The sequence below is a fragment of the Rhinolophus ferrumequinum genome, chromosome 2 (genome assembly GCF_004115265.2).
Source record: "Rhinolophus ferrumequinum isolate MPI-CBG mRhiFer1 chromosome 2, mRhiFer1_v1.p, whole genome shotgun sequence".
NCBI lineage: Eukaryota > Metazoa > Chordata > Mammalia > Chiroptera > Rhinolophidae > Rhinolophus > Rhinolophus ferrumequinum.
The window spans coordinates 72,592,465-72,607,640 of NC_046285.1; the positions used below are offsets into that span (position 1 = coordinate 72,592,465).

Genomic DNA, 15,176 nt, shown 5'->3' on the forward strand with positions numbered 1-15,176 from the left:
GCTGGGTCTCATAAGCACTGGTGTGGTTGCTCTCAGGGACTTTCAGGGACTGTTTATAAGGCAGCCGGTTTTCCAGGAGTGGAGATGTGAGATCCTTGTGTAGGACTTTCTGAAGGTTTTAAGTGAAAACACAGTAATCACAAGGAGTTTTTGAGCAAGTGTTTACTTAGCTCAGAGTCTTCTGACCTTACGGAGTTCATGACATTGAGTCCATGAGAAGGTCAGGATTATGGCCACCTTTGGTCTTCTGTTTTCCTAGCTGGCTTTGCTTGTAAGTTAGTGATCGGCACCCAGGCGCTTGGCACGGCCATTGATGGATAAAGATGTGTCCCCAGTGACCTCTTTCTCCATGTTTACACAACACCTTATCTGGTTTGAGATCAATGGTTCTCAAAGTGTGATCCCTGGACCCAGAAGCATCAGCATCAGCTTCACCTGAGGGAACTTGCTAGAAATGCACATTCTCAGGTTCCACCGCAGACCTACTGAATCAGAAACTCAGAGGATGGGGCAACTCAGCAAGCTGTGTTTGAACGAACTCTCGTGTGAAGTAGAGTTTATAACACCCTTCTAGGGAAAGTGGATTAACAATAGTTAAGGGCCTCCATGTGATTACTGAGCTAGGCTTGTGGTATTTAATGTCATACAATCATTCTTGAATTTAGAGCTGGTCATCGCCAATTTAAGGATTGAAAAAAAAAATCAGACTCAGAATTTCAGACACTTGCTCAAGGTCATGCAACCAGTCAAGTGGCAAAATCAGGTGTGTGAACGCTGATCCTTCTGCTCCAAAACATGTTCTTTCTACTCTACCATGATGATAGCCATGGCTACAAATCTCTCCCCATTGGTATAGAAGGAACCCAATTGATTATCCAATGTCTTTAGATTTAATGGCCTCTTCTCAAGAAGTAGATTAATACAGCCATTTGTTAGGCTGTACTGCTATATGGGCTTTATTGTCATGTGGTTCAAAACTTTAATCTTTTATGTAGAAGGGTCAGATCCATGAACATTCACTAGCTCTCCCGATGAAGGTCAAAGTAGGCAGAAAATGAGAGGGAACAGATGTAGAATAATGGAGAGCATGTGTACCAGGAGTCAGAAGGCCTGGGTTCAAGTTTTTATACTTTAGTGGTCATTTGACTAAGTTACCTAATCTCTCTGAAGCTCAGTATTTTCCCATCTGTAAAATGGGAGGAACATCTTGTCTTTCTCATGAGGTTCTGGAGAGGGTCAAATGAGAGGAGGTAGAGGAAAATGTCTTGAAACTCCAGGGTATCTTTTAAATTTAGAGGCATACTATCGTTAATATAATAAGGAAACAAGGATTCAAGGTAAAGTTATCCGCCATCCTCCATATCAGGGATGTTCTTTCTCTGCTTTGGTTTGTTTATGCCATAGAGACCTTGTGGGACAGTCAGTTAAGTGTATCTTTGGCAGATAAATTAATCATTTTCAGGCACAATGCCAACCCTCATAAATAATGACTGTGGCACTGGGAGAGGTTTGGGATTATGTGTGATCCCAAGAGATAAACCCTGTGAAAAATGGTCAGGTTTGCTCGTGGTGATGGTGGGCGGTAAACTGTGTCAGACCAGGGAGTGTCCAACTCCAGAGGGAGGCTGGAGATCTGGGATGGCATCCCACAAATGGCATAACAAGTCTGGGAATCTGAAGTGCTGACAGACAGGTGGCATTTAGGGGTTGTCTGGTAACCTGCAGGGGAGACTCAGTCATGGGGAAATTCTACATTTTCTTCATGCAGGCAAACGATGACTCTAAATTTGACACCTTTTTTGTCTTTATTTTTCTCTGTTTATTGCATTTTAAATAAATGTTAGACATTGTAATTAAACTTTTATTATTAAGAAATACTAAAAGTAACGTACTGAGACAGGTACGTATGTATATCATACTATTTAATCTTTTGAATGACTTGGACACATTGGTGTTATTATTCCCATTTTGCAGAGGAAAAACAGAGGCCCAAGGTGGTAAAATAACTTGCGAAGAGGACATAGTAAGTGGCAGAACTGTGACTGGATCATTGGACTCTCTGAGCTAAAGCCAATCTTCTTCTTCTCTCCCTGCTACTGTGCTCTGGACATCCAACAGGTCAGCTGTAGAGACTGGACCTGGCCGTTGTGCAGCTCTGAGGGTGGCTCTTGGTACTTGGAGCTTCCCAGAATCTCATTTTTCAGGCTTTGCAGGTGCCTGGAAGACTTGACAATCTCTCTTAGATCTGGTTGACCAGCTTTATTTATCCACATTACACCCACAAATTTATGCTCTGTTCATACTGAATTCCTTCTCTTCCCTCAAATACCATGTACTTTTATGAACCTAGTCAGCTGTTTCTCAAATTGTGACCTGAGATCTACCTACTTGTTGAAGATGCAAACTCTAGATCCCTATGTTAGACCAACAGAACCAGAATCTGAGAGTGAGGCCCAGCAATCTGCATTTTAAGAAGCACCCCAAAGTGATTTATTTGTCTGAACATGCAAGTTTGAGGACCACTGGTCATCTTTGTACATGCTTTACTCCCTTCTTAGAGTGCCCTCCTTGCATTGCTAACTTTCTGTCCCTCTGCCTTTTCTACCCCATGAATACCTTTAAGTGCTACCTCAGATGTCACCTCTTTTGTGAAATTTTCTTGGTTCTACCCCAGCATAGTTAGCAATCCCCACTTTTGTTCTCCCTACCAATTTGTTTCTGCCTCTATTAGAACTCGTCATTTTGTAGTGTACTTGAAATACGTCTCTGACCTTCTCTCTACTATGAGTTCGTGGAGAGTAGGCATAGTGCCCTATTTATTCTCATTCTTCTCCTCCGTGCCCGGCATAGGGCCTGGCATCAATCAAGTAGTGCCCATGCAATGTTTGCATAGGGAAAGGCAGGATAAGGCAGGCCTCAGTCCGGGAAGGACTTGGGTGGTGGACAATTACACAAACAGGGATCTAGTTATTTGCTCTGAGGCACGGCGCTCCGTTCTTGTGGGTAAGGCTAGCACTCAGCTCCTAAAAACAATGAAAAGTCACTGCAAATCAGGCCCTGCTAACTACCAGCTTAGGACACTTAAAATTCCTTGCTCAGATCCAGAATTGTAATCAGACCTACAGGTGGGGGTCATCTCTACCGCATGATTCTGAAATGCTGGAGAAGAGGAGGGAGTCATGCTGGCTATCCGATTCACTTCTACAGATTCAGTGTGTGATGATAAACGCTCTCAGATCTGGATGTGAGACGCTTTGGCGGTCGATTCTGAGTTGCAAGGAGAGTTGTTTCAAAGATGGAGATATCATCAGGCTATTTTCATGTATGCAATTTGCTCTGGAAGCGTAGGGAAGGTCCTTCAATCAAATTTTAGGTAGAAGATGAGGTGTCATTGTCCTGCTGGTGTTCATGACTCAAAGTCTTTTAGGAAATACCTTCTGGGTTTTAACCAAAGTTGCATAGCTGTAGGGGTTCTCTACAGGAGTCCTGATGTGACAATTTCTACTGGACTGTGAGCTTGTTCGACCCTGTGGCTGAGGTTCTCTGGCAGCTTTTTCCTTGGACCAGGGTTAAGAGACCAGCTGCTGAAATGGTGTCTGGATGAGGAGGAAAGTCAATGGATTTTTAAAAAAAACACTTACTTTTTATTTTTATTATTCAATCACTTCATTCCCAGAACCTTCTCTTTTTTTTATTATATTTATCACGTTATAAATTCACCTACAGCAATTTAGATGGAAGAAAAAGTAAGGGAAAATTATTTTTGTTTACTGGGAACCATTAAAAAGAGAGGCTATTAAAGATTATTGTTGTTTCAGTCAAGTTTCAACAACAAATGTTGGAAGTACCAGTGAAAGCCATAGCATTCCCATTCCTGGGTAATTTGTTTCTGCCCTTGTTTGCCTACATATGTTTTAAGATTTTCCAGGGTGGTTGTTTCTATTTAAGGCACATCATCTGTGGAATTCCGAAATACAAACCAGTTCTTTGAAATTTTTGATAAAGCTCAGTTCTTAATAACAGGAGGGTTTCAAATGCCCTCATAGCCACTTGGCCATCTGTAAATAAATGAAGTTCAATGAGGAAAATAGCATAAGGAAGCCGTTTTGGTTACTATTTCCATTTTGTTCATTCACATCATCAGTTTCAAGATGACAAATATAGAAAGAGTGTGAGAACACTTTTTAAAAAAAATTATATTTTGAAACTTGGATCTTAGTTCAAACACTCAATCTAAAAGAGACTTATGATTTGAATATGAGTTATTTATAGTCTTTGTCACTTTCCAGAATTTAAATTTATGTTGGGATAAAGCAAATTCAAGGCTACGTTTGAAAAACAATGGGGCACATTCTTTTTTTTTTTTTGATTTACTTATTCTTTAAGTAGAGGCTCTTACATTCTGTGTTTTAGACTCTGGGCAGTAGTGCTGGGTAGACATGGATATTAGAATCTCGGGTTATTATTATATCCCGATGTCCCCTCCTGGATGTATGCTTGATCACTGGGTTGCATTTATATCACCTGAAATGGAAGTGATTCTGATTTACAGCTCAAAATGTGGCTGACTACACCAAATGGTGAACATTTCATTACTTTAGTTTTATGGGTTGTGTCTGAGGGGTTTGGTTCAGAAAATGGACCACTGCTCAAAAGGAGAAAGTTTGTTCCCATGAGGCAGTAGGTATTGAGTCAGCAAATTATGTATGTCCAGCCCGAGTGTCAGGCAGACCATATGTTCCAGCTGCCAAAGTCATCCCACCCCCTTAGCACGCATTCACCTAAATATGCTCACCAAACATTCATAGACAGGCAGACAGACATATAACATGAGTTAGCAAAGAGCTACTAATGAAGAGAAAAGGGCCATGCCACATGGTAATGTGAGACTGTGACACAGAGCTCTGTGTTCTTTCTTCGCCTTCTCTTTCTCACATATCTTTCCCCAGTGCCAATAGCAATACAGATGGCAAATGAAGAGTGAGGAGAAAGCAGAGTGTGAGCGTATGTGAGCCGGTGTGTGTGTCTTCCTCTACGATGGGGCTCTCAGAGCTTTACTCAATCTCTGGCACAATGCAGCCTCTGTAGAAAAGATATTAGGAACAAAAAACAAACTTGAAGATTCAGGAGCAGGCTGCCAGAATTATTAAGAAAAACATTCAGATGATGCCATTAAAAACATATGGGGATTCTATAAAGCTCTGAAAAGAAAATGTTTAATTATGCGCCGTATGCAAAAGCCATCACATTTAGATTAATACTGAAGACTGAAACTGCGTGGGGCTTAAGTAGTCCGCAGTGATGCATCAATCTTTTTACTCCTTTAAAAATAATGTTTTTCTTTTGCTGATGACAAATACCTTTTAAACTGTTGAGATCATGCTGCTATAGTGATACATGGAGTTTAATGATGTCCAAAGTTACTAACAAAAGTTTCCAAATTAACTTTTCAAGGTCCCCGAGTTAGATTTCTTTCTTTCCCTACAATTCCCACTCACTTCCCACCCCCATAAGAACTCCTCCTCCCCCTCTCCACCACACAAAGATTGCCTATGCTGGTGGGATGGTTAGAAATATCCAGTTTTGAGGTTTTCCTTTTTAAGACACTGTAATGAGTCATTGCCCAACTTTTAGGTGTTAATAGTTAGTGATTTTGATTTCCATTCTTAATAGCTCACATTAGAAGCCTGAAGAAATACAGAACTCTTGTCCCTTTTTAATAAGTGTGGAGACTACTTTCTCTCATCGGTATCTGATGTGTTCTAGCATCCCCCTCATTTCCTTTTGGTCCTTGTAAAACTGTGGAATCATTATTTTATATGGCTTTGTATGTGTGTGAGGAGTGTTACAGTGGGGGGAAAAATCAAACTTGGTAGCTAATAGAGCTTCCAAACAAGTATACTGGATGTGCTCTGAGTAAATATAAATCAACATTGCAAAAAGTAGTTTGACTTTAGTTACCTGATTACTGCACTCAATTTTATAGTCATACAAGTTTAAATATTGGAAAGGTAGAGCTGAGACTTATCAAAATTAAAGAAAAAATAGTGTACAGATGCAAAAAAAATGATATAAGCAGGTTATATATTTATTTGAAAATCTTGACTAATCTTAAGACAGTCAGAAGGTATTCTGTTAGTGCTAGTTCACCTTGGGGAATTTTATGGACTTAAGCGCTTGGGATTTTGATCCCCATTTATTGGGCTAGGCTGCTTTAAGTAAACATGTGGTTTATGAATCTGTGGACAGATTTGTTGCTCACACTTGAATGTGTCAAAACGTTTTCTTAAGTGTCAGTCAGGCTCACTGCAATAAAAATATAAAAGTCTTCCCACCCTCTTGATGTCTGTCATTTTGTATATTACATATATGATTGAAAATTATAAATTACCCAGCGTGCAATTATTTTTAATAAAGGTGGCAGATTCTAGGAACCTGAGGGACTTACTCAAATGCCTGTCTGGAAACAGGTTCACCCACTGCCCAGTGCTGAGGCTTTTGGATTTAGGTACATTGAACTGCTCAGGGGTGATTTCAGATTCAATCTGCTTCTTGCTTATGGAATCCTGAGTCAACCATTCTTTCAATGTTTTCCTCCCGTGTATGTTTTTGTGTGAGAAAACTTAACTTTGATTGGTTAAGAGTCAGCTACTTTTCACAAAGAGCCACCTGTTTCTGAGTTTACACAGGATATGTTGGATTTATGTAATACAATAGGATCAATTTAATTATGCTTTTCCTTAAGTACAATGCTACCTGGAATTATTTTACTACCCGATGCATGCTCACTCTTTGGAGACCAAAAAAAAAAAAAAAAACCTACACTAACTCTGACTTAAGTTAGCTTTAAGGTATTTCAGTACTCCAATTTCTTCTAATATGCATTAAAGGCTATATACTTTCTGTATGAAAAAAATGGCTCTTCTGAACTCCCCACAGTCCCTGTTATTTACAATGTTTCAAAGCTGTAGAACTACTACAAAAGATTTACTCATATAGCAGAGCATGTAAAATTTAAAATCAATAAAGTATATAAATTTTGCTTGTCTCCTTGAATTGATTCCCTACTCTAATAGCTCAATACTGTAATACTATCTACTTTTTTATTTCCAATGTCATTACCCAATAATAATCTCTGGACTTCCTTGCCACAGCTCTGGGGAAATTCGGAATTTCTGACAACAATGTTCTTCACAGATAGTTGTCACAAGCAATTGATACTCCTTGCACAACTTCTAAAAATGAATAAGCACATGAGAAATATTAGTTTGGTTCTGTGATTTTAGAAACTCAACTAATTTCCTTTGACGTGGTAAATATAGCTGAACATTTGATTTTGTGGGAGAGGAGAAAGATTTGAATTTGGAATGTCTTAGCACAATGTCTTAATCCCCCAGTGTCTCTTTTTTTTAAAAACAAGAAGTATGAAGTTCAGTTTTGTATGGTTTTCTGACAAGTATTCTTCTGACTATAGCTTTGCTTGGAGTTAGCAAATAAGGCACACACAAGAGGCAGCTAATGTTGGGAGGGTTACCTTTTCCCAGTGATACCCAAGTTTTTCATTCTCTAAGTGTATTCACAAAAATACATTCTACCTCATCTCAGAACTTGCTAGTATTTTACAGAGTAAAACAGAGCTCTCCTTAGTAGATTCAGAAATAAAGATAGTCCTTGGCAAATTAAAGCATGGGAGGCTGTGAACAATTATTCCACCACTTACCTTTCAATTCACCAGGGTAGTTGTTTGCTTAAATCATGGTGGTACCTGGGTCCCAGTGCTAAAAGGGTTGAGCTGACCTTGGTTTCTTGAAATGCAAAATGTCGTCAAATCCAAACATGCTGGTGAAATCTAAACTCGCTTTCATTTCTTAATGGCCACTCTCAGCCTGTAAAGAACACAGACAGACGATTGCTTACTTAGGCGTGAAAACAGAAAAGAGTGTCCATGCTTGCGCCAGGTATTTTTGCTTGCTAAAGCAATGCTTTCTAGCCAGTCTCTTAAATTCTTCCTTCTCTTCTGTTTGTTTAGTGATTGACAGAGCCCCCACAAAAAGGAAAAAAAAAACGCTGGAGGATATTAATTTGAATCCCAGCTCTTCTACTTTGCTTTGTAACCTTGTGCAATTCTTTAACTCAGAGTCTACACTCCTAAAGTGGGGATTAAAGACTTTGGTCCTACCTCACAGAGAAGTTGTAAAGTCAGCACAGTACAATCTGCAGGACCCTGTGCACATTATAAAGTTCAGAATCCACATTCCCATATTCTCTTCCACCTGAGCTAATTAGCTCCAAGACAGAAATTCAGAAATTTCTCATTGACAGCTTTAGGGATAGGATTACCAGTTAAAACACAGAATGCTCAGTTAAATTTGAATTTCAGATTGACAATGTATATGGGTGTGTGTGTAAACACACATGTGTCTGAGATTCAAATTTGACTAGGAGCCTGAAAGTTTTATGTGCTGATCTGGCAACCTTCCTGGTGGTTCTGGCTGGAATATTTTCTTCCGTTGTATAGATAACAGACTAAAGGAGCTTGGGAGTGGGTATGCAGGGGCCCTTGTTGCCTCCAAAGTAATGTCTAAGTACTTCGACTTAGCCCAGTGTAAGAATTGCAAGTATCTGGTCTATCATTATGCATATTTGTAGCACCAACCTCAGTATCTGATATGCAACAGGGCAAATTAAATTTGGTTCTCTCCTTCTCAAGAGGGACATGGTCTCCGCTGGAGGTTGGAGGTGGGGGGAGGAGGTTGTGTGCAGATTCCCTGCAGCGGTGAGTGCTGATGGTGAATTTCCTCTGGAATGCCACTGCTATGCACTGATCCTTTTTGAGGATTATGTTACCCCTTATCTCACAAAACGAGGTTGTGAAATCCGGAGAAAGGACAAGGCATCTTTTTAGAGGACATAGTCTCTTCTCAGGATCCAGGACCCAGGAACCAGGACCCAGGACCCAGGTGTTTGTGTGGTCTCTGCTGGTGTTTTGCCTGGGCCTGTCTGGAAGGGCAAATTGCTTTTGGATGCCTTTCTACTTTCTTTTTTCATTTATCATCAGATTTTGTTTGTTAATTTTCTGTTAAAAAAAGATAAAGGAGCTCAGCTAGGCTGATCTTAATTTTAATTTTTCAAAGCAATGGCCATTAAAAAATTATCTATAATGTGATGTCATACTTGTCTCCTGACATCTGTTATGGTGGCAAAGTCTTGCAAACACAGCGAGTGAAGGTTCTCTACTTTTATATCTGCAAATGCTGGATCTAGCACTAAACACGGGATCTTCCCAAGTGTGTAAAGGGGTGGGGTAATTTGTGTATGTCAGTTTACTAAAAACATTCTCTATTTCATAGCACTACTTATAAAATCTGGCCAGGTCTAGGTAGTTGTCACACACATCAGAAGACCGATCACATTACCTAAGCTTTCTTTTAAAAATATCTTCTGCCATAATGGTTTATGCCAACCACATCTATACATTATACTATTACCGTACTTTTTTATCGTCACATTCACATCAATATGATCACATGTGATCTCTGAATGCCCACTACTAAGGTGTCTGGAGGTCCTAGCAGGTCTCGATTTATTTTTCTGGAGTCTCTTGCTACACATTGTCTGCTGTACTTTGGAGCAGTAGTTTTGGCCCCTGTAAACCATGGCAGGTGGGTACTCACTCTATCATAATATCAATAATGGGCCTGACGCTGATGTAGAATTCTTATGAACTCCACATACCCTCCAGAGGGCAATCTAGGGTCCTGAATGACATATGAAACATAGTACCCCTACTTGCAGCTGACTCTTCGGTCCCTTAAGGAAAAAAACTAGAGCTTCTTATGGTCAGAAACTATGATCTTCCTCATCTTTGTACTGTCTGTATTTAGCACATATTTTTGAATAAGTTTGCCCCAGGAAGCGTAAAAATGAAGCTCCATGATTGAGTTAGGGCGTAAATGTAACTTCTACTTGCCTCTCAACATGGCAATGCTAAAATTTTTACTTGCATGGCTTTTTTAAAACAAAGATATTAAGGTCCTATCTGGAGTGATGTTTTTCAAACTTCAGTGTGCATCTGAATCCTTGGAGCTCTTGCTGAAACACCGATTCCTGGGTCTCAGGCACAGTCTCTGATTCAGTAAGTCTGGGAAAGGACCTGAGAATTTGCATTTCTGACCAGCTCCCAGATGATGCCAGTGCTGCACTGATCTGAACCATATATATCCCAGAGGATTAACCTCCAGACATCTGAAGATGCTAGAGGAGCTGGAGATGTGTGAGAACATTTTGGACTCATAGGTCTCTTTTCCATTGAAAAAGTACATACTCATACTCCATTGTCTGGTTTTCTTATCCTTCGAAATGAACACCAAAATATGGAGGCAGCCTTTCCTTTAGGGCAAAAGATTATTATGTTCAAATCATCATGAGCATTTACTGAATGCTTCCTAAGAGGCAGACATGCAAAAATAATCCAGGCACGCACCCTGAGCTTGAGGAGCTCAAAGCAATGTCTCAAAAGCTATTAGGGAAGCAGGCAAAGTATGAATTATGAACAAAGAAGTAGTACTGCTGTTTTTGACCTTCTGACCCCAGGATTCAGGACACAGGCAGCTCAGGCCTTTGAGATTTATCCACTCACTCTTTCCTGTCAGAGTGGTCTCTGGTCCCTGTCTCATCCTTCCAGCCCCACCCACCTTTTAGACTTAACCCGTGTCTCTGTGATCCTGGCTACTAATAACAATGATCACTGTTATTCCTTCCATTTATGGAGCTTCCCCTATTGTCAGACACTGTGTATAGGCTTTAATTGTCACAGCAATCCAAAGGTTGGGTGATTTTATCCCTGCTAAACATTTTAGTAAACTGAGGATCAGTGAGATTAAATGACGTGACCAGAATCACACAGCTGAGGTGGGTGGTAGAGTTGGGATTTAAAGCTTATTTTTCTGGACATCTAAGCCACTAAACCACATTCCTTCCACTTTTCTGCATAGCCTGTATTCTTTTTTTTTTAATTAAGAGTTTTAATTTTTATAAAAATGGCTAGACAATTGGCCAACACAACCTTTTAGAGAGTGACCCATGTTCCTACTTAACAAAATGGAAGAAGGACAAAAGAACAGAAATGAGTAATGAGAGAATTCTAGAAATTTTAGCAAATAATGGCGTTTTGTGTTTGAAACATTATATGCTTCAGAATATTTTTGTATTAATGATTTGGCTTGGGTCTCAACATTCTTCAAGGTGAGATCCATTTTAACACTGTCAGAAAGGAAAGAGTTAGCTTCCACCCCCTTTTTATGAGGAAATTGAAGCTTAGGGAGGTTATGGCTCAAGGAAGTGGTGGTCTCAGGACCAGTACTCAGACCCTCTGGTATCTGTGTCACTGGACTGGGAGACCAAAGAAGGAGGCAGTTGGGAAGAGAACAGGACTGGAGAGATGAACACATTGGTCAGGACACTTGTGTTTGCAAAAGACAGAAAACTGAATTCCAATTTACTTAAAACAACAACAACAACAACAACAACAACCAACAACAACCACAGATTTTACTAAAGCAGGTAACTGGGAGGTTGAAGGCAGATGCTGAGTCCAGGGATTGAAATTATTATGGCTCAGACTCTTTCCATCTCTCTCTTCTGTTTTCCTCTATGTTGGCTTCATTCTCAGGTTGTCTCTCTTCTTATTGTGAATCCAGGAAGCTCCCAGCTAGTAACAAAAAAAGCTCTTCTCTTTCCTACTGCTTCTTGGAGAATGCAGACATTGGCTTGGCTTGGGTCACATGTCCAACCTTAAACCAATCACTGCAGCCAAAGGATGAAATGTTCCTATTGGCTGTGTCTGGGTCATGTGCTCCCTTTTGGAGTCTAGTGTGAGATAGGATGGAGCCAACTCCACCTGAGCAATGGGTCTATGAGTGGGAGAGTAGAAGTTAAAGGGAAACAACTGCTGTTACAAGAAGGGCAGAGAATGGAGGCTGAGCAGTCAAAATCATGAGCTTCAACTTTAGTGAGCAGTAGGAAAAAAAGAATGGCAAAGTCATCTTCCTAAACTTTTGCTTTTTAAAGTCCAAATAGCCTTGAGGTGTCAGCAGGTGATTGTTGGAGTAAGAAGCCACACTGATCCCCTCTCCCCATCTTTCCTTCTGATGGGCCCTTCCTCAAAGTGGAGTCTGCCAAGGGCCAGGTACTGAGTTGTTTTATTGGGTATAACAATCACACTGTTTTCTGTGCAGAACTACTTTGTATTCCTGACCTTGGAGAGTCATGATTTAACAGCTAATTTGATTGTAACTATACATAGCTGTACATTTACACACAATTTGGTGTATTTGGATGTTTTCCATTCCACCAATGGTTCCATGTCAAAGTTCACATGGCTTTGATATGCACCACATTCAGTGTCTCAAGAGTTAAATGACTGAGGTCCTCACAAATCAGTAGCACATTATCAGTTTCTTCATGTAAAATGAAGGTCTTGATGAGATACGTTCTAAGATTTATTCAAAGTCTAACGTAACATGATGCTACGATTTTAAGGTTCAGGCTAGATCACAGCAGTTGTTTGTAAAACTAGACAAACATTTTTCTACTTTTCTTTTCAAGATGTGCCTTGATTCTACACTGGGAGAAGTGCTCCTATTTATTTTTTATTTTAATTTTTAGTTGTAGAAAGGGAACAGAAAAAAAGTCAACTTTGTCATGCTTGTTGTCAAGTTTAAGATGGAGCCATTCCTGGAGTTGCTATGAGGATGTCAATAAAATGTGAAGTTGTCAAGGAAAAAAACAAAACAAAACAAGGACAGAGTGAAAGATACAGCACATATGTATCTATAATATCCAGGGCTTTGAATTTATGGGGGCCGGGTTGCCATTTCAATTTGGTGACCTGACTCAACAATGAGTCCAGTTGCCAGAATTGGAGATTAGGTACAGAATCTCAGGAAAAAATCCTTTTAAATTTTATCTTAAAAAACATTCTCTTGGGATGCTTTTGGTTAACTGGCAATTTATTACTTCCATCCATCTTATTGTTTCCCCCTTCAGGAATCTAGGCTCTCTGAAATTAGAGGGCACCAGTACTACATTTGTCAGTTCTTTTCTTACAATTTTAATTAAATAGCTATACATGATTTGGTGTTCATTGTCTTACTTCTCTGTAGTCCTTGAGGGCAAGGGCTATTTCTGTGTTTTTTAATTGTTGACTCCTTAGTATTTTGCACAGAGTGACTGAACCCATGGATAGAAATTCTCAGGCTCTCATTATTTTGGGGATGCTATTATGAGAAACATCTGCCATCAACTGTGACTTAAGTGTTCTTCTGTTTTGAAAATAGCAGTAACTATTTTTGTCTAACAAATTATTGAAAAACTTTGGGGTCAGAGTGTGTTAGGCTGATTTGGAAAGAGAGAATGAATCTATTTGTGTAAGGTCTACAGGACACTCCCTCTTCTGGATAACTGTCCTGGGATAACTTTCTTTCTTTCTTCCTTCCTTCCTTCCTTCCTTCCTTCCTTCCTTCCTTCCTTCCTTCCTTCCTTTCTTTCTTTCCTCCCTCCCTCCCTCCCTCCCTCCCTCCCTCCCTCCCTCTCTCCCTCCCTCCCTCCCTCCTTCCTTCCTTCTCTCGTCCTTGTTTCTTTCTCATAGCTTAACATGTCTATACGCTTGGGTCATTTTGGGTAAGTCTTCAAAAAATTCAAAGATACAATCTGCTTAAAAGTAGTAGCAAAGTACCATGTTTGGAAAAATCCATTGTCTTATAAATGAAACTAAAGGACCATGAACCCAACTATTGATAATTTCTAGCCAAAATCCAACATCTGGGCAAGATTTCTGAGCTCCATTTCCTCAGTATGCCAAATAGCTCATCTGGAAGTAGTCGGCCAAGATTTAAGAGGTGATAGTGGTCCCTTTACTCGTTCAGTCTTTGGTCTCCCTGGAGCTTCCTGCCAGGGCAATGATGAGTGATAATTGCTTCTGGGTTTTTGTAGTGTGGTGCAAGGTATTTTAGGTGTTTGCTTTGACCACTAGATTTCATCTAGAACATTATCCATGATCACAATTGGTTACTTTCAACCGACTTGGAGTTGATTGGTAACCTGAAGAGAAAGTTCCTATTGCCTATTCCATAATCCATATAACTTCCTATCATTCACATAGATTCTTTTCATTTATCCCCATATTGCAGTATTTATTGTCTGTTGTTGTTTAGGTTTAAAAAAATTGAGTTATGATTTCAAATCCTTTACTTGATCAAAAGCAACTAGTGTACAGATTTACTCTGTGAGCCTGCTCATGAAGAATTGACCTAAGGAAAATATTAATTCCTCAGGAAGATGTTTCCATCTACCTGACTTTTGAAGTACATATAAAAATGTTGCACATCCTTATGGTAAACAGATTATGGCAGAGGATTCATAGCATGGTGATTTAGAACTTGGTTCTGGAATCACACAAAGCAGGCTGGACTCCTGGGCCTGCTGCTGTGGTTCTGACACTGAGAGTATGATCTTTAACAGCTTTTAGTGTCTGAGTGAAGAGAATGTATGCTTAGCACAGGGCTAAGGTTACATAAGAAATAGTCCATAGATGTTACCTTAAAAAAAAAAAAAAAAAAGATGGAGGGGTGGCCAGTTAGCTCAATTGGTTATAGCTTGGTGCTGGTAGCATCAAGGTTGCCCGTTTGATCCCCGCATGGGCCACTGTGAGCTGTTCCCTCCTAAAAAAAAGATGGACTTTTATTGCTAAAAATGTGCAGGCAACTAAAAGATACTGAAAAAGAGGTGAAAGGAATCAAGTACACACTATTCATTGGTGTAAAAATCATATATGATCCATGTAGAATGAAAATAAAGTTGCATCTGAAAATTTTTTTAAATGATGCTCCTTTAGCTTTGGTTGAGGGTCAGTTTAATCATGTCATGTGAAGAAGAGTATCTATATTTTCTGTAAAACCATGGTAGAAGATATCCAATATGTTGTTCAGAGTTTCTTAAGAGTTCATGGAAAGCTCTTTCATTGGATAATGAGAATTTTGTATAACCCATTTTTTTTTTTTCTTTTCGCTTTGTGTTTTAAGAGGCTGGACACTAAATTAAGTACTCAAATGGTAGTAGCAATATGAAGTGTTTTGGTTTTTTTTCCGTTTTTTATTTATCCATGAATTTTGGACTTT

At 39.6% G+C, this 15,176-nt stretch overlaps 1 protein-coding gene and 1 long non-coding RNA gene across 4 annotated transcripts in view; one reads left to right on the forward strand and one right to left on the reverse strand.

Moving 5' to 3' along the window:
• Nucleotides 1-15,176, forward strand: part of MECOM (MDS1 and EVI1 complex locus) — a 539,102-nt gene that overhangs the window by 122,763 nt on the left and 401,163 nt on the right. The gene's annotated exons all lie outside the window — the stretch shown is intronic.
• Nucleotides 1,903-8,269, reverse strand: LOC117037280 (uncharacterized). 2 transcript variants are annotated; one of them, XR_004425486.1, is made up of 3 exons: nucleotides 7,721-8,269; nucleotides 7,123-7,235; nucleotides 1,903-3,596 (listed from the first exon to the last, which is right to left on the reverse strand). It is a non-coding gene; the product is annotated as an uncharacterized LOC117037280 (long non-coding RNA). The 2 variants fall into 2 exon arrangements; XR_004425485.1 differs by lacking the exon at nucleotides 1,903-3,596 and adding an exon at nucleotides 4,394-5,082.